General features: G+C 43.5%; 1 pseudogene across 1 annotated transcript; it reads right to left on the bottom strand.

Annotated features, from left to right (window-relative positions):
• Positions 1 to 11,405: 11,405 nt before the first annotated feature.
• On the bottom strand, positions 11,406 to 18,152 carry LOC310770735 (annotated as a pseudogene). Its single transcript has 3 exons — positions 18,122 to 18,152; positions 12,066 to 12,197; positions 11,406 to 11,916 (listed from the first exon to the last, which is right to left on the bottom strand). The product of its transcript is annotated as an uncharacterized misc_RNA (transcript).
• Between the last annotated feature and the right edge of the window lie 482 nt (positions 18,153 to 18,634).

Genomic DNA, 18,634 nt, shown 5'->3' on the forward strand with positions numbered 1-18,634 from the left:
TGACAAACGGCTTTCATCAGATCCCTCATGTGGAACGGAGGCTTTCAGGGAGGATAAACCAGAAGACGTCACTTTGCCTCCCGTCTCTCACGGCCTTGTGCTGCCTCTGCAGAGGAGGAAAGTGCAAAGCCTGTGTTGCTGCTGGGAGAAGCACACTCAATTTACAGCACTGTCTCTGTCTGTCTGTCTGTGGAAGGCATCTCTCTGCTCATAATTGTCAGTCTGTTGCTGTCTCCCAGTCTGCCTGGCCAAGCAGGCAGGATGGGCTGTGTTTTTCCCCCCATTTGAAAATCTCTCAATTGTTTTTGTTTCCTCTAGGCAGACATGACTTGTGATAGGGCTGGGCAATATATCGATATCATGATATGAGGCTAGATATCGTCTTAGATTTTGGACATCGGAATATCTTGATATGGCCTAAGTGTTGTCTTTTCCTGGTTTTAAAGGCTGAATTACCGTAAAGTGATGTAAATTTTCTGAACTTACCAGACTGCTCTAGCTGTACTATTATTTGCCTTTACCCACCTAGTTATTATTATCCACATTACTGATGAGTATTTACCATAATTTCATTGTGTAAATATATTGTGAAAGCACCAAGTGAAGTTACACTTCCTAGAGAATACATTGTGATGATGTTGTGTATTACCATTCACCCTAAAATATCGAGATATGATTTTTGCCTCGCCACTTGTAGGTACTTTGGAGGTGTAGATAGATAGGCCTGTTTCCTCCAGTGGATGTTGCTTGTATTTTGTGGGTTTGATTTGGGTCTTGCCATGTCTTTTAAAACGTTTTGTTCCAGCCTGGTCTTCTGCATGCCGTTGAATAATGTTTTCTATATCGCTCAATCCTGCCAATTTCCAAAGAGGTCTGTGTGCCCATCATCACTTCTCCTCCACTCTGTCTGGGTCATTGCCACTGACAACACTGTGGAAGGTCGGAGGTGTTGTGAAATAATCCACTTAATAGAGCCATGCTCCTCAGTGTGAGAGGTGGTGTTGTTAGTGCAGTCATTTGAGCTTCTCCACAGCAGAAGGCTGTAGCCTCCTGGGCTCTGCTGCTGCACTGTGCAGGAGGACAGTGAGTGGAACACCAGAGGTTGTGGAAAGCCCATTGACTGACTGACTGAGTGTGTGTGTGATTTGGCTCTGACTGAGCGAGCATGAGAGAGAGAGAGAGAGAGAGAGGAAGAGACTCTGAAGGACTGTGAACAAAAGAGGCTTCTGGTTCATGCGAGGAGCTCAGGTGTTTTGTTGGAGTGTGACCTGGCTGTCAGTCAGTTACATTAAGAGCATCTTGCGTGAGCCGGAACAACTGGCGACCGTATAACTGGCGACCGTCAGCCAAATGCGTCTGTGGTTTCCACAGCTACGCCAGCTGTTGAAAGGACGCAACAGAATACGTAGCTGTCCTTGTGAATGCCTCCGTTTCGTTCCCCAAATAACATATCAAACCTGTCTGACTGAGATGTCTCATGAGACCTGAGGAACCGTGTCACGCAGGCTAAACACTCAGTCGCATTCTGAACTGACGATGTTTTGTTGTTGAAAACGGGAAGAGCACACACTCAGCACAGGTTGGCCACGCCCACAGATCATCCTGCGACCAGGCCTGCGAGCAATCAACCACCAATCTCAATGAAAAAATACCCTCAATCGCCAAAGTTAGACTACAAGATGCAATACAATGCTAGATTCTATTTGATTTTAATATTGTTTTCTATTTGATCACAATTCTGTAATTGCTCAGTATTGATTTTGTAATGTAATGACTGAATGCCAGACTGTGTTAACAGAAAAAAAGTCTTAACACATTTTCTTCCAAGATACATTATTTACTTTGTTGCCTACTATGAAGAACATATAAATATGACAAATGCATACATATGAATTACTGTAGGCTATATTTTATCCCATTTGTATGCATTGTGTCTCTTGTACAGTGTGCTGTTTACCTTGGTGGAGTTGGAGTGTCCTGTTGATAGTATTGTGTTTCTCGTACTCTGTGACTTGTCCTGGGTTTTACCATTGTGAATTTGCTGCTGTAACAACTGCTATTCACCACAGGACATATATCATCTTTGTAACACAAGAGATGAGCAGTTGTAGGAAACCCACTATATGGGCAGAAGTATGAACACCTAAACATCACACTGTGATTGTTGAGCATCTTTAAAAAAAACATGGGCATTAACATGTGTCCAATAGAGAGCCAAATGACAAAGTCAACAGAATGCTTCTAAAAATAAGTTTCACTTGGTCAAACCAAGCGATTCAGCTATATTTAGACACCAGAACATTTCACTCGGACCAAAACGTCAACAAAAAGTCTAAAAAAACATCTTTAACTTGCGTTTTTCTTTGCTTTTTTGGGTCTGAGTGAAATGTGAAATTGATTCCAATTCTAAATACTGTATAGCTGAATCACTTGGTTTGACCAAATCAAACTAGGCTACTTTTAGCATTTCATGAAATTAATGCAGCAAATGTTTGATTCAACCACACGGAAATAGTGGAGTTTTAAGATCCTGCATCAGCTGGAAAACAACAAATGTTGACAAGACCAAAAATGCATTATAGAATTGAGCCCCCCCCCCCCCCCCAAAACACACACACACACTCCTTACATCCCAACCATACAACAACGCCAATACAGACATCAGAAAGTAAAGTTATTTTAATGAGCGCAGGCCAAAATCAAATACTGTCCCTCAGAGCTAAACTAAGCAAGTAGCCTAAGCTAGGTGGAGGTATATTGCATCTTTTTCCAAGCTTTGTCTGAGGGGAAGCCCATAGTCTCAGACTTTGAAACCTCCTGTTGTACATGACACAGAGAAAAAAACATGCACAGCAGCTGGAGGCAGCCCAAACGTAAAAAGTCCCCAGCCATGTCGGCCCGTCCCACACAGACCCAGTGCATTCAATCTGAAAGAACAGAGATAAATTATATTAAATGATCATTCAAAAATAGAATGTAATCTGCATGTAAAGAATTTGGGCTTCCTACCCATTGATCCACAGGTGCCTCTGGGGTGTCCATGACCCCAGTGTCCCATCAGGTCATCTACTGCAGTGGTTCCCAACCTTTTTTTGTCTTATGTACCGCTTGAGCTGTTTTGCCAGGCCAATAGTAGCCTACCCCCTCACTCATGCCTGTTGATGATGCTCCTAAATTTGTTCTATAACTTTTAGTGTAATAATATGCAGATGTACAAAGAAATCCATACAAAATATATGTTTCACTGAACTGACGTGTTTGGGATTGGCCTCCTTTTTCCTTTTATAACCAGGCCCTCCTAAATCTGAATCTGGAGCGACCGCAACTGGACGTTTTTGAGCCATTTATCAGTCATGTAACAGTTGACACCTGTCGGGGGGAACTAGTGCATGTGTGTGCATGTGCCATTTTAACAATGGGCTTATGAAATTACTTTTGAAATTATTTTTCTCCCATCATTTTGGAAATAAATTGTAATGCCAAATCTTTCCAAGTACCCCCTGCAAGCTGCTCAAGTACCCCTAGGGGTACACGTACCCCTGGTTGGGAAACACTGATCTACTGTATATGCTCCAATTTCACAGCGGGTAGAACAAATGTTTTAAACGGCTGCTATTAGTGTTGGGAACAAGTGGATATACATGGAAACCATTGACAGTGTTTTTTTCTGTTAACAAAGTCTGGCATTTCCAGTCATTAGTGATCATACATTACAAATTCAAGACAAGAAGAGCAATTACTTAAAAAAAATTATCATAGAAAAGAAATTAGAATTCAAACTAATTACAAATAAAATACATAACAAAAATGAGTCAGAGGTCTAATCAGAAATCAAAATAGCCTATATATGTTTTGGAAATCACTCAAGGCGTGTCTGGTTTGTACACATTTCACTGCTTTCTTGAAATTAATAATCTCATTCATGAGGACTAAAAACACTGGTCTGGCATTCTGAATCTATACATCTGTGGATAAATTAGCCATAATAATTAAACTATTGTACATAATTTCATTTTTTGTCTTGTTTTCATTTACTGTTTATTTGAGTAGAGACAGAGACATATAGCCTACATAGGACATTTAAACAAGAAACGGTCTGATGTCATATATCATAACATTTATAGCCTAAGCTAATTTGCTGTTTGTCCCTAGATGTTATTAAAGCAAATATTAAAAGCAAATATAATCTCCATTGTAACTGTGTTGGTCGCAGGATGATCTTTGGGCGTGGCCAACCTGTGCTGAGTGTGTGCTCTTCCCGTTTTCAACGGCACACACCACTGCGAGCCTGTGCGAGGTTCTTTTGGCGCTGTCACGCTTCCAAAAATAAAAAATGGCGGAGGCTGCTGGGCGCTGATGTTGCAATGGGGCAATATGGAGCTGTCATTTCTTTCCATAAAAGTTCTTTGCCCAGGTCAGGTGACCAGGTGCTTTATATGTAGCAGTACGGAGCACCAGGTTAAAGACTGAGGCCAGAGCACAAATCCAACACAGGAGGGCGTCCCCGCTCCACAGACGGCAGCCCCTGCTCAGCAGCAGGTCGGGAGCGCGCCGACGGCAGGGAAGCAGAGAGAAGAGACAGCAGCTCCCACCAGCCTGCGGCAGCAGAACGGGGGCAACGCACCGGGACCAGACGGGCAGCAGAGTCGTGCCGGCAGTACCAGCAGCAAGGAAAGATCTACATAAGCTGTATGGGAGAGGAAGAGCGCTGATCGGCATCGAGTCCAGCGCTGCCGCTGGAGGTCTGAGGGAGAGGAGTTCCACAGCTACCGAGAGAGAGAGAGAGAGAGCCAGCCATCCCCGGGGGAAGCAAGCAGCAGTCAACACCGGCGATCACAGAGCGAGAGTGTGCTCGTTGATCAGGCGTGCCCGATAATCTAGCCTCACTGACGGGGGAGGAAGCTAGCCTGGCCGCACCCCAACGTCGGGCTACGGCGATCTCTGACCTGCGTGTGTGTGTGAGAGACTGAATGCATGCTTGTGGTCTTGTACTGCTCAATGGCTACAGCATGGCGCTAACACTGCCAAGGTTAGAGGTTCTCATTCCCTCTCTGTCTAAAAATGTACGCACTCATTGTACTGTAAGACGCTTCAGATAAAAGCCTCTTCACCAAGTGGCTGCAGTGTCACTCTCTGACCAAATAAAAAAAAAATCTTATGCCATCATGACTAACAAGCTCAAAATGTGTGTTGTCTCTTTGCAGAATGGATTTTCGTCCTATTTTCCGGCGCGAGACCTTCCGTGCTGGACCTGCACCGTGCTGGCGTCCCACCAGAAGGAGACTGAGGGTTTGAACACCACCACGACGAGCCACATGGCCAATAAAAATGCCCTCAACTCCTATGCCCAGCTGTTCCCAGAGATGGTGACAGCGATCAGCAGGCGTAGGATGCTTGGGGGCTCTCTATCTGTGAGGGACCAGGACCAGACGCTGCTCGGGTTTGGCCTGCACAAAGAGAAGACCTATGGGGCCATGTATGAGTCCACCAGCTACGAGTATCAGTCGTAAGTATTGTAATTGATGCAGAGATGATGTGAGTGATGCTGTGTGTGGTGCTGTTCTGATTTGTTGTGGTCATGACTAGCTATGTGGAATGGGTGAGGAAACGGCCTGTGAAGATACCTCTGTCCAAGGTGCACGCGTTCCGGTGCTACGTGCTGGGCCGGGACAAGGAGAAGGAGGCGGCCACTCCATCCTCCGGGAAGGCCAAGCAGCCTCCTCCCTCGAGTAAGTGACCTGTTCACGTTCCTGTTCTTTACACACGAGCAACAGATTGCAAAAACCCCTCTTCCAAATGCTGTTTCTTCTGTGTGTGTGGAAGGAGGCGCTGCATCTATGGACCCAGACTCTGACAGCCTGCTCTTTGCCTCTGCCATGGAGGGTGACCCTCATCAGCGTGAGTAGCACACACACACACACACACACACCTCGATCAGGACCAGGACACTCTGGATGGGAGCGACGAGGCTGGAGACGCTGAACCCGTGTGGGAGGAGGAGGATGAGGGTTTTGAGGAGGAGGAGCTGCGCCTCCTTGAACATCACCACCAGTTCCTCCGGTCAGCCCAGTCCACCTCTCAGGCCGCTGCTGCCCACACCTCCCAGTCACACGCTGCTCCATCCCAGGATGACGCCCCTGGAATGGAGCTACAGCAGGCAGAGCAGGAGGAGGAGGTTAGCATTATTGTTAGCGCAGTGCCTTTAGTCACTGTGATCATGTGTCTCTGCATGTTATTGTTTTTCACTATGCTTTCTAATATTTTTTTTAATTCTTTTTATTTCTCTATGCTCTTTCCTTTTCATTATGTAAAACACTTAGAATCGCCTGACATTTCTCTGGCCTCTGTTGCAGGAAGCGATTGGTCCAGACGGACACGGTGGGTACCAGCACGTGGTCAGGCTGGCCCAAGCCCTGCTGGACCTACGTCACCATGAGTTTGTCACAGAGGCAGGCGAAGGACATCATCGCCCTCTGGGAGAAGCTGTCTGAGAGGGACAAGGAGGCAGTCTCCATCCCCCCACGCCACCAGGACAGGCTGGTCCGGGGTCAGTTTAAGTCTAAGTCAAAAACGTCACACATTCCAGGCGTGGACAATGTGAAGCGGTAAGCGTTGGCAGCATGTGAACTGAAAATGCTTTGGGTTTTTTTATGTTTACTCTGCTCTGTCTGCCCGGGCCGGGCTACGGCCTAGATTTGAGGACCGAGCAGGGCTCCATTTTATGCTGTCTTTCACTTTGCCTTAGTCATTTATTTTTTGGTGTGACGCACTTTATAACTTTGTATTTTAAAAGGCACTGTGGCCAGTTTCAACTTAACATGGTAAATGGTAAATGGCCTGCCACAGTAGTTCCCAGAGAGTAGTAGTACAATAGGTTGAAGGAGGTAACAACTGCCTCGCCTGAGGCCTAAAAAAACACAGCCCAGTCCCTCACAGTGAGGGACTGGGACACAGTGAGGGACACCTCAGAAATCACTGTTCTGGCCCGACGCTTTCCTCCCCGCTGTCTCTCGTTAGAGCCTTCGTTTCTGCTCATATTTCAACAGGTCTCTGTTCTCCTCTACCTGACTCATCATGGAGGAAGGGCCTCTCCAGGAAGCATTGCATTCTGGGATTGATTAGATTTAGGATGTACAGTAACATTACCACATGCACACACACACACACACCCGCACAAGACATGACGGCATACAGACACACACACACATACATATCTATCCATACATACAGACACAGCGCACGCACGCACGCACACACACACACACACACACACACACACACACTCCAGTATATGCGCAAGTGTGTGTCTCTGTGTGTATGTCACCATGACTCAGGCCTGTAAACATCAGCTCCTGTCAGGGCCTTACGCTCGACCAAAACCACAACTGGAAGAGTATGTAAAGCAGAAACGACCGCTAGGCCCCACTGGATCTGATTTCCTACCATTAGAGTCCATCACTCATGCGAGAATTGACGGGGAATAAGAGCAGAGCCGGGGCCTGGCGTCTTGAGGAATGGCTATTTGTTTTTGTGATGCAATTGTCAGCGCATAAATATCAATGAGCCGTACCATCTGAAGCAGACTCCGTGGTAGAAGGAGCGAGGTGAGATAGTAGGAGGCCGTAAATCTAGCCGTGGCATATGTATGATTTCATGCAGGAGTGTGCGCACGTGTGTGTGTATGTATGTGTGTGCATCTGCTTGTGTGCATGTGTGAATTCATGTGTGTGAACAATATGAAAATAGGGTCCACATTGTAAAAATACAGAAATTCTCTTTCCATGGAAAGTTTCCAACGTTGAATATTGGGATCATGCAAAAAAAGACATTTCCAGAATTCCTCAGCTTAATTTTCTGACTGGTGCTGCATGATGGTGCCAGAGTCTGATGATGTCTGTTTCCCTTCTTATTGGAATATCTACTGCATAATTAACTGCTTAACTCTGTACTGTACTACTGTCATGTCTGTTGTTTATTCTTTCTCCCCCCCTCCCCCTGTGAATATTGTCTTGTTTTTCTTTTTGGTGTGTGTTATGATAATTATATGATTATAAACTGTAAATAAATACATGTCTGTTTCCCTTCTGAATCTAATGTTGAATTTGTTGTTTCTTGAGAACATTCCTCCTGTCTTTGCATCCAGTCATGGTTCATCTGAGGCTGTTCTGTGCATTTGATAATGCTCTGCTTTTGGCACTTTACCATAGGGTTTTGTGCCTCCTGAAGCTTTTGTTTGTTTTGTTTGCGTGCGGCGAGCCTAGGGTTTCGGGGCGATACCCTAGTATAGTAGTAGTATAGTAGTAGTATAGTACATCAAATTGCCAAAGTGCGCTCTGTCTGTCTACGGTTTTGGTCACGTTTTTAGTCACATTTTTGGTCCCACATTGTGAGATCATGATGATGGTCAGGGGCGGAAGCCCATGTCACTGTCTATGTGAGCAATTGTGATGTCATCAGTGATGTCACTTGAGAATTGTGATGTCATAAGTGATGTCACTCAAGCAGTTGTGATGTCTTCCCGCCGCCACTGGGCTAAAATCTATTAATGGAGGACCCCTTCACGAAGGTGAAGGCACATTGCTCAGGAGGGATGAGGAGCGGAGGAACATGAGAAGAGGCGCAACAGTCAAGATTGAGGTGTGAGAAACACTGGAAACTTAAAAGGAGAACCTGGTCTAGAGTGAGACCATCCAACTGTGAGTGGCAGCAATTCCAGTCTGCCGGAAAGCCATCAGAAGAAGAATCGATGTCATCCCAAGCCTACAACCTCCCCTACCCCTGACCACCTCCTCCAAACCATAGCTCCTAACCATCACCCTCCCCCTCCCTCCTGTTATCTTCCTCCCCCCTGCTTCTCCATACAACCTTGCCCTGAACCGCCACTGTCATTTGTATCTGTTCCCTGTAACTGTTGCCTGTTACCTGTATCTGTTGCCTGTTTTTGTTCCCTGTTGCTTGTCTCTTGTTCTCTGTTAAGCGTCTTTGGGTCTGGAAAAGCGCTATATAAAATAAATGAATTATTATTATTATTATTATCAGTGATGTCACTCGAGCAATTGTGCACCGCCGAAACGGGCTGCCTTATTATAGTAGTAAGATATTTGTATAGTATGCTGTATACTTATGATAAATATGATATCATTTGACTGTTTTGATGAAAGTGCAAGCAGTTATTACATTCAGCTTTCATTCACATGCAGTGAGTGACATGAGCAAGAGTGACATTTGCAGCCTCTGAGAAGAAGAAAAGTTGAGTTGAGAGCAATGAGGAGATGAGTAGCACTGATATTATCATTGCCACAGATCAGAAATGGTTAGTCATCCATTCCTGAACATCATGGCAAGACACACTTGTTTAGCAGCAGATTTGGTCCCCCACAATGTTGACTCCATGGCCTATATATATATACGGCGTTGATAAGAAGCATGAAGAAACCTTACTTTGATAACCACAGAATGTATAAGCCTGTGTGTAATGTGATCCGTTCTCTAGTCTACTCCAAATTCACTTGTCTCCTTTTTCAGCTGTAAAATGATTTGGTCAAGTGAAAGTCATCGATCCTGCTTCAAATACATTATTCTTCTGCACATATCGTGTTGTTGTAGAAAGTTGCCTCTGGATAATTTTTACTCTGTGAAATCTGAGTACACATTATCTGTGAATGAATTACTTACTGAAATTATTTAGCGCGTTCACAAATACAAATACATTTATTGGGGGGAAAATAAATATATTTAAAACCTGATGGAAATTTCTTCAGTTCCAGCAGCGTCCACTAGCACACTTCTGCCTGCTGCAACTACAGCAAACCCCCCCTGTAAAAAACACACACACATCAGTGCTTAAATGCACTTCCATTTATACAACTCTGTGTTGGTTTCTTTCACAAGACAAGCCTGTGTCTGTCCGGCCAGTTAAGAATACATTTAATCACTATATAAATATGTGTGCTGTGGTCTGGGGAGGGGACATTTAATCATGGCCCATACATGGGTGGTCAATAAAACGCCCCCACTTCGTCCACACACACACACACACACACTCATCATCCTGTTTATTCTGGGAATTAAAAGTGGGCCTGTGTGACATCGTGAAAAAATAATGGTCCGCACACCAAAGGAGCTCCCGTTAGGTTTCTTTATTTATAAATATGCACACAGCGTGACGTTCCGGGCCACACTGGCCCTTCCTCAAGACGCATTCTGAAGTGGCAGAGAGACGCCGTCTTAAATACCCGTATCAATATACATCACAGATCACCAGGTGTTCAGCAATTAGTAATTAGTAAAGTTAAAATAAAGGCGGCGCGCTGCCGACCTGCTGCTGCAGGCTGGTCTGAGCAGGAAATGCACACTTAAAACTACAGATATCCTGCTTCACTGGGTACCTCTGCGCCAGAGAGTGCCTGCCCGCCCGCACAACAGCAGGTGCTCTTCGCCCATCAATCAATAGGCGGCTGTACCGGTGCTCTGTTTGCTGCAGTTTGATGATTGAGTCTATATGGTTCGCATAAGCTGCACTTTTTTTATGATTTTCTAGCTAACCCGCTGATTGGCTCATGGTTTTCACACCAGCTCCAGCCAATCACAGTACAGAGATAAGGACTGTAGGCTATAAAAGGCCCACCTCAACAGGTGAAGTCATTCTATCTTGGATGGCTGAGTTGTTCTGTTACTGTCCTGTGATGAGTCTGACCATGGAGTTCCTGAGAGATGAGCTGATCGCCTCCCGCCGAGAAAACGTTTTGTTGAAGGCTGAGCTGAAGCAGCAAAGTGTAGAGCTGGCTGCTTGTGTCGAAGCCAAAGACAATTTCCGGAAAAAGCGTTATCGCCTCCGCCGTGAGCTGAACCAGCTAATCACGGACTATGAGACCGTCGTGGTGCAACTTAAGCTGCAAAAGTTGCTGCTCGACTGGAAAAGACAACAAGTGATATCAGCGCTGCCCGCCGCCAGGTCACAGACAGTCTGGGCATGCCGCAACGCCTTTGGGAATTGCAGTGGACATCATCATCATGGCAGCAACTAGCAACCAGCCGAGCCTACCCCCCAACGGTCCTTCTAAGGAACAACCCCCCAAAAAGGCCCTTTTAAGGGCCACCCAAATCATCTCAAAGAGCTTCTTCCTTGCACTCTGTCTGTGTGTGTGTGTGTGTGTGTGTGTGTGTGTGCGGCGGCAACCCGCAGTGTTTCTGCTGCTATCAGCGGCATAAGGCAAGCGGACGCGAAGGACTCAACTGCCGGCGCCGCTTCAAAACTACAGAAGGCACGCTACGCTGCACTCCGCTGTGTGTGTGTGTGTGTGTGTGTGTGTGTGTGTGTGTGTGTGTGTGTGTGTGTGTGTGTGTGTGTGTGTGTGTGTGTGTGTGTGTGTCTGTCAACTGGACAAGCTTCCAATAGGTAGAGTTCAGAGCAGGGTGTCTGTGAAAGGTTGTTGATCGCCTTTCCAGTGCAGGCAGGTGTTCTTCGAGTATACAGATGGGAGGACTGGCTGAAGCGTTTGCCACACTTGGGACAGGGACAGGGCTTCTCCCCTGTGTGGACACGAATATGCTTCTTACAGTCTGTCAGGTTCATGAAGGTCTTACAGCAGATCTTGCAGGCATATTTCTCCTCTCCCTCCACTAACAGCACGTGGTCCTCGGCTGCAGCCTTCTTACACTTGGGTAGAACATCCTCCGAAGCTCTAGTAAGGGGCGGCCGATCGAGCGCATCCCCCGCTGGTCCAGAGGAAGAGGATGCGTCTGGATCTGCGCAGACTTCTGATCCAGGCAGCGCTTTTGGAGCGATGCGTCGGAAACCTGAGGCCCCCAAGCCGCCGCTGCCGCACCCTCTGCTGGATGGCTGGACCAGGGAGGCTTGCAGACTGAGGCCTGCAGGATGCCACTCAGGAATCCTGCCAGAGAGCTTTGGGTGGGCTGGAGGACGAGTGTGTCGCTGAAACCATGGCCCTGAGTGAGGAGCGGCTGAAAGGGGACGGGAGCGACCAGAAAAACGAGGGAGGAGGAACAAACAGAGGACGGAGCGGGCGAGGCGTTTGCTTCTTCAGAGGTTTGAGATGGCTCGCCTGCATCTCCAGCAGCTTCACTGGCGGCGGGGGCAGCAGTGAGACTAGCTAGGCTGTCCACCTCTAGTTCCCCCATGACACTGTCACCAGCTGGGTTGAGGAAGCAGGAAAAGGCAACCTCCGACAGGCTGTCTCAATTATGATTGACTCCAGCCTCAGTCCACTCCGTCTGAATCTCCACTCTGCTCAAGCCCATGGTCATCCATGGTATTTCCATGATATTCAAATTTTTTGGGAAATGATCTGTATGTGTGTGTGTGATATATACAAAATGAAACAAATAAAGGCTAGAAATATTTCACTTTGTATGTAATGAATCTATAATCTATCAAAGTTTCACTTTTTGAAAGGAATTATGGAAAAAAATAACTTTTCCATGATATTCAAATTTTTTGGAAAGGATCTGTATATCTTGTCTCATCTAAATTGTCTAAAGTTAAAATGTGAAGAACTATTCAAATATAGAAATACAGTATTAGAGGTGTTATTTTTCACCTCGTAAGGCAGCAGGTTTATTGTACGTTTCATTTCAACGTAATTATAACATGAGATAGTGGAGGTATTGACAGATTCTTTATAGCCTGAGTTGGAAGTAATATAAGCAAAGGTCACAAATGGAGTAGTTTGACCAAACGATGTGAATGGAGCCAGCAGTGTTGCTTTGAGTTTCTTATACGTTGTTGCATCACTGCACGTCCATCTTATCACAGTCAGTTTGACCCACATGCATATTGCCCACATTGAATTTCCTGGTGTCATGCTGTACCACCTGATCTGTGTGTGTGTTTGTCTCTGTGTGTGTGTGTGTGTGTGTGTGTGTGTGTGTGTGTGTGTGTGTATAGAGTAGACAGAAACTTTTTTGTTGTCAAAATGTAACTCAAGTGGGGAATAGCCTCTATATTTTCTGAATTGCTAATGTGCAGAGTCAGTCAACAAGTAGGCCTATAGTAGCCTAATAATAATTTTAATACTCAACTCAACTAATATACATTTTCACACCTTATGCCATACCTTATGTCATATTTTGACAGGTGACGTATATATATATATATATATATATTGTGTGTGTGTGTGTGTGTGTGTGTGTGTGGGGCTGCGGCTCCTTTTGTCTATACAGAATACTGCAATACATTCTTTGGTTCATCTTCCAAAATCCTCAACAAATTACAGTACATTCAGAATTCTGCTGCACGCCTCCTCACCCACACCCGCCCCCGTGACCACATCACCCCGGTCAGAACCACTGGCTCGCTGTCCCACAACGAATCCAGTTCAAAGTCCTTCTCCTCCCATAAAGCCCTCCACAACCAGGCCCATATAGGCTCCTACCTCAGCGACCTGCTTCACGGCACACTCCTTCCCTCAGTCTCCGTTCCTCTGATGCCAACCTTATATCTATATCCACCACTCAATACCAAGCGCCAGACCTGGGGTGAGAGAGCTCCATAGCTCCATAGCTGCTCCCTCCCTCTGGAACTCACTCCCAAAACACATCCGTGACTGCACCGACCTACCCCAGTTCAAATCATTCCTCAAAACTTTAATTTTTAAAAGTGACTTTAAATGTGTGATTACTGTGTGATTTTTATGCTATGTAATTCTTGTTTTTAAAGTGTCGTTTTATTGCTTTATGTAGCCTACTGTAAAACATCTTTGAGTTTTTAGAAAAGCCCTCTATATAAATTAAAAGTATTGTTGTTGTTGTTGTTGTTGTTATTATTATTATCATTATTATGTTCTACTACCGCAGACCATGGGCATTATGTTACGGTCCTCATGATGATGGTTCTGCCTGGCCCGGGAGGTGGAGGTCTATATATATATATAAAAAGCCTATATATATATATATATATATATATATATATATATATATATATATATATATATAACCATTTTTGTTGAAATTAAAGCGCATCTGCTAGCCTGTTATAATTTCTCGTTTGAAGTTGTTCATCAATCTAGCTCTCTAAAAGAGGGCTTGATTTCACTATTACTCAATATGATGCAGGCCAGGCAAAGGATCCTATATGAAATTAAACCATTTGAAAACCTCTGACATGTCTTGATGCATGCATTTTGACAAAATGCATTGCCCTCAGATTAAATCAAGTTATTCAACAACAATACGTTTTGATAGGCTTTTTACAAGGCCGATTTATAGGAGGTAATAGATGTCTCCTTGAAATTATCGAACATTAAGATAAATAATGATAATTTGCCTGGTTTGATTTATAGCTGACTTTAAAAAAGCCTTTGACATTACTCATTTGGCAGACGCTTTTTATCCAAAGCAGCCTTTGATATGGTGAAGTGGAATTTTTTGTATCAATGTATCAAAGTATTGTAATTTTGACGATTATTTAATCCAGTGGGTTCATGTATTGTAAAATCCTATCAGCAGAATTATGAATAGAATTGTCATATTTCTGACACAATTAAGATGACAGCCCTGCCTTCAGTAGACTGGAGCAGCATCGCTCAGAACTGGCCACAGTCAGGCGGCATTCATATATATATATATATATATATATATATATATATATATATATATATATATATATATATATATATATTGCGCACACGGCACCGTGCGCTTTGGAGACGTTATAAGATTTTTCAAAAGATTCCTCCTTCCATTTGTAACTCAGCCCTGATGCCATAATTGATGTCATTAGTGGGGACCAGTTCAATCAGTCACTGAATCTGTAATAACTTCACGGATTTTAATAGAGAAATACAGCTCCCGAGTCGCCCTGGCTGTTTGACAGATTCTCAATAAAAAAATAAAAAAATAAATCTAGTAATAGGCCTATAATGAATGGCTAACCTTAGCCTAGAAGTACATTTAAAAAACTGCGACAGTTCACACAACTAACACGACATGCATATATTATACATCAAACCCTTGAGCTACTTATGCTCTCACTCAGAATGTCAAAATATAAGCAATGCCAGGTATAGTTTTTGAGATATTGTTTGTTCGGCAAAGACGCCTTCCTCAGGGCTCATTTCAAATTGCTGGTGGCTTAAAAAAAATCCATTCGTTTGGACCATGGGAATTTTTATTTTAAATAAAATATAACATACACACAGACAATAGCACAAAGCCTATCTATCATAAAATTCAATTTTGAAGAAATATGTTTCATCCTCCCACATGTAATTGAAAGAGAACCGATAAGAATCATAGAATTTCGAAAATTCATTTACAAAAACCCAAGTCCGAACCAACCATTCGTTTGGACCATGGGATTTTTTATTTTACAATAGAAATTCTGCATGATCATATCAGTAGGCTATCGCCGAGGCCAGAGTTCAGGATGCCTCCGTCATTATCCGCAGATCCGTCTGAGTGGGCGGGTGTGGCTCCACTTGGACTCCTGTATGGGCTACTTAATTGTTAGTTGTCAGAAAATCCGCCTCGCAGTGTATTTTATGTCTTTCAAAACAATCTGGCAGATCATTGAAGGTATTTCATGTGTTGCTGGCTTTTTTCCTGCTCTGTTGATTAGCCACAGTGTTCCCCAGTATATTGTGTTCACACATAAAAGACCTAAGAAGAAGATGTTGGTTAAAGCAGGCCGGTATGTGGTACTCTAGCCGTAAAACGATCAATCAATTGAGTAATTGTAATTCAAAATTATTCTTATCTTGCATCTGATACAAAGTAGGGGCTGCTGCCAGGCACTGAAAAGACTGCAAAACAGTATGCCTCACATTTCTGTTGACATTCAGATTTTAAAGCACTTTCTATTGTGCCTTCTTATGGAAGTTAAACCCTCTCTGTCATAAGTGCAGATGATAGTTTAAAAAAATAGTTTCACTGTTAATCTGCCAATCTACTGGGCAGTTATGGAATAAATAAACAATTTATTTTCTGGCTGAGTTATAAAGCATAAATAAATAAGGTCCAGTGCCCGTGTGTGTGTGTGTGTGTGTGTGTGTGTGTGTGTGTGTGTGTGTGTGTGTGTGTGTGTGTGTGTGTGTGTGTGTGTGTGTGTGTGTGTGTGTGTGTGTGTGTGTGTGTGTGTGTGTGTGTGTGTGTGTGTGTGTGTGTGTGTGTGTGTGTGTGTGTGTGTGTGTGTGTGTGTGTGTGTGTGTGTGTGTTTGTTTGTTTGTTTGCATGTGTGTATATGTGTGTGTGTAACACATTTCAGTCTAAATTTCCAAAAACATACTTGCGTTTTAGAAAATCAAGTAACCAAGGAAATAACGGTAATAATGACAATAAAATAATAATAATAATAATAATGATAACAATAATGAACACATTTCCCACACATAAATAAATAAGGTGCATGCATGATGCCTCATAGGCTAATGTTAATCAATCATCAAAAATAAACTTTTGTTGCAACCATATATCTTTAAAAAATATTATAGAGGCTGCAATAATAATAAAATAAAATAATCTGCACGTCAGTCCCAAAATAAATGTTATATTGTTGGCGTAAATTCCTCCCAACACATTGAGGACGGATTGCGATCTGATCGGCCAAACCACCTCCGGAGGTGGTCAGGGACGCATTGTGACCATTGAACACAAGTGTAACTGCAATGTGTCTTTTCAATCCGCATACCACAACTGTATACGCGGATTGAGAGGACTGAAGGTTTGGTATTGGAATATGCGTCACACACAGGAAACTGAACATATTCCCAGAGGTAAACACATTTTTTTCAATATATATATCCGCACACACACACACACACACACACACACACACACACACACACACACACACACACACACACACACACACACACACACACACACACGCACACACAGACGCACACACACACACACACACACATATATATATTTCTAGTGTCCTTTGAAGTGGAGAGTTTATGCACCAACATTCCACATGATGGATTGGAGGCCACGGAGTTCTACCTGACTCTAACAAAGACACTCTTCCTAACTGCTTATGCTACTTACCACGTTTATTTTAAAATCGAATTACTTTATGTTTGATAATAAATATTTTTTACAAGCTCAAGGTACCAGTATGGGGTCACCATTTGCCCGACTATGCTAATTTGTTCATGGGTTTATGGGAAGACAAATATATATTTAACAACAATCCCTAATATAGATATTGTTGTTAGTTCTATGTTTAAGCAACCTACTCAAACCAACTGCTGTCCCAACAGGTTTATGGCAATTATAGATGTGGGAAGTGTGCACACTGTTCTAATACACTGGACACCAAAACATTTAATCATCCACATTCAGGAAAGAAATATAAAATAAAGGAATTCATTAATTGTCTCTCCACCCATGTTGTTTATGTGCTAAAATGCCCCTGTGGCCTCATGTATGTGGGCCAAACAAAACGCCATCTGAAATTGAGAGTTGCAGAGCACAAAGCTGCCATCAGAAATGATAATATGGATTATGCCATAGGCATTACAAAGAAAAAAACCATGGTGCAGCCAGCTCCCTCAAATTTATTGGCATAGAAAAAATCCAGCTCAACCCAAGAGGGGGTAACTTGATCAGTCAACTCTTGAAACGAGAGGCATTCTGGATATTCCAATTGAACACCATGGAACCTTTTGGCCTTAATGAGACACAGGATTTGAGCTGTTTTTTGTGATATGTTTTTTGTAATATGTTTATTAATTGTTATCTCTCTCTGCAGGTGATCTGGAGTCTAGGGAGAGACGAGCCACTCAATCCCCTGACACTCCCCTCCCCCCCTTTTTAGTGATAGAGGGAGAGTTATAGAGTTTTTTATCCTCCTGCAATCGTATTTTGCAGCTTATAGCTAAATGTTCTCATCCTATAACTGTGAATATTGACTTTAGAATGTCCCCCCCCCCCCCTATAATATTTGTTTGCCTAAATGTTCTTGTACTTTCTAAAATGCTTAAAATAGTTTGAAAAACAAAACAAAATTAGCTAATTCTGTAAAATTAACTTTACTATGTAGGATATATTGTTAAAACTTGGAATTTAAATTCTGAAACGTTTAGGGACTTTGTATAAGCCTACTGTGATAATTAGTCATGTGAGCAATTACTGTATGGACCTGATGTACTTAACTCACCTGTGGTCCTCATGGCATTTTGAGTGAACATGACGCATACACGCGAAACGCGTTGTTCACTGAATACATCTCAGTAAGTCAATTTAAGTGTGCGGTGGTTATTTTCTTCAGTTTATATAATATATATATATATATATATATATATATATATATACATATATAGTGTGTGTGTGTGTGTGTGTGTGTGTGTGTGTGTTTCTGCAGCTCCTTTTGTGTATACAGAATACTACTGCAATACATTCTTTATGGTTCATCTTCCAAAATCCTCTTACTTAATTGACCTGGTCGATGACACAGTGGTCTGGCTCGCCTCAACTGAGCTGAAAGTCTAAGAACAAACGCCAGAAGAAGAAGAAAGCGCCAGACCTGGGGTGACAGAGCCTTCTCCATAGCTGCTCCCTCCCTCTGAACTCACTCCCAAAACACATCCGTGACTGCACCGACCTACCCCAGTTCCAATCATTCCTCAAAACCCACCTATTCAAAGCTACTTTGAATGTGTGATTACTGTGT

This window comes from Poromitra crassiceps (genome assembly GCF_964638095.1).
Source record: "Poromitra crassiceps genome assembly, contig: HAP1_SCAFFOLD_205, whole genome shotgun sequence".
NCBI lineage: Eukaryota > Metazoa > Chordata > Actinopteri > Beryciformes > Melamphaidae > Poromitra > Poromitra crassiceps.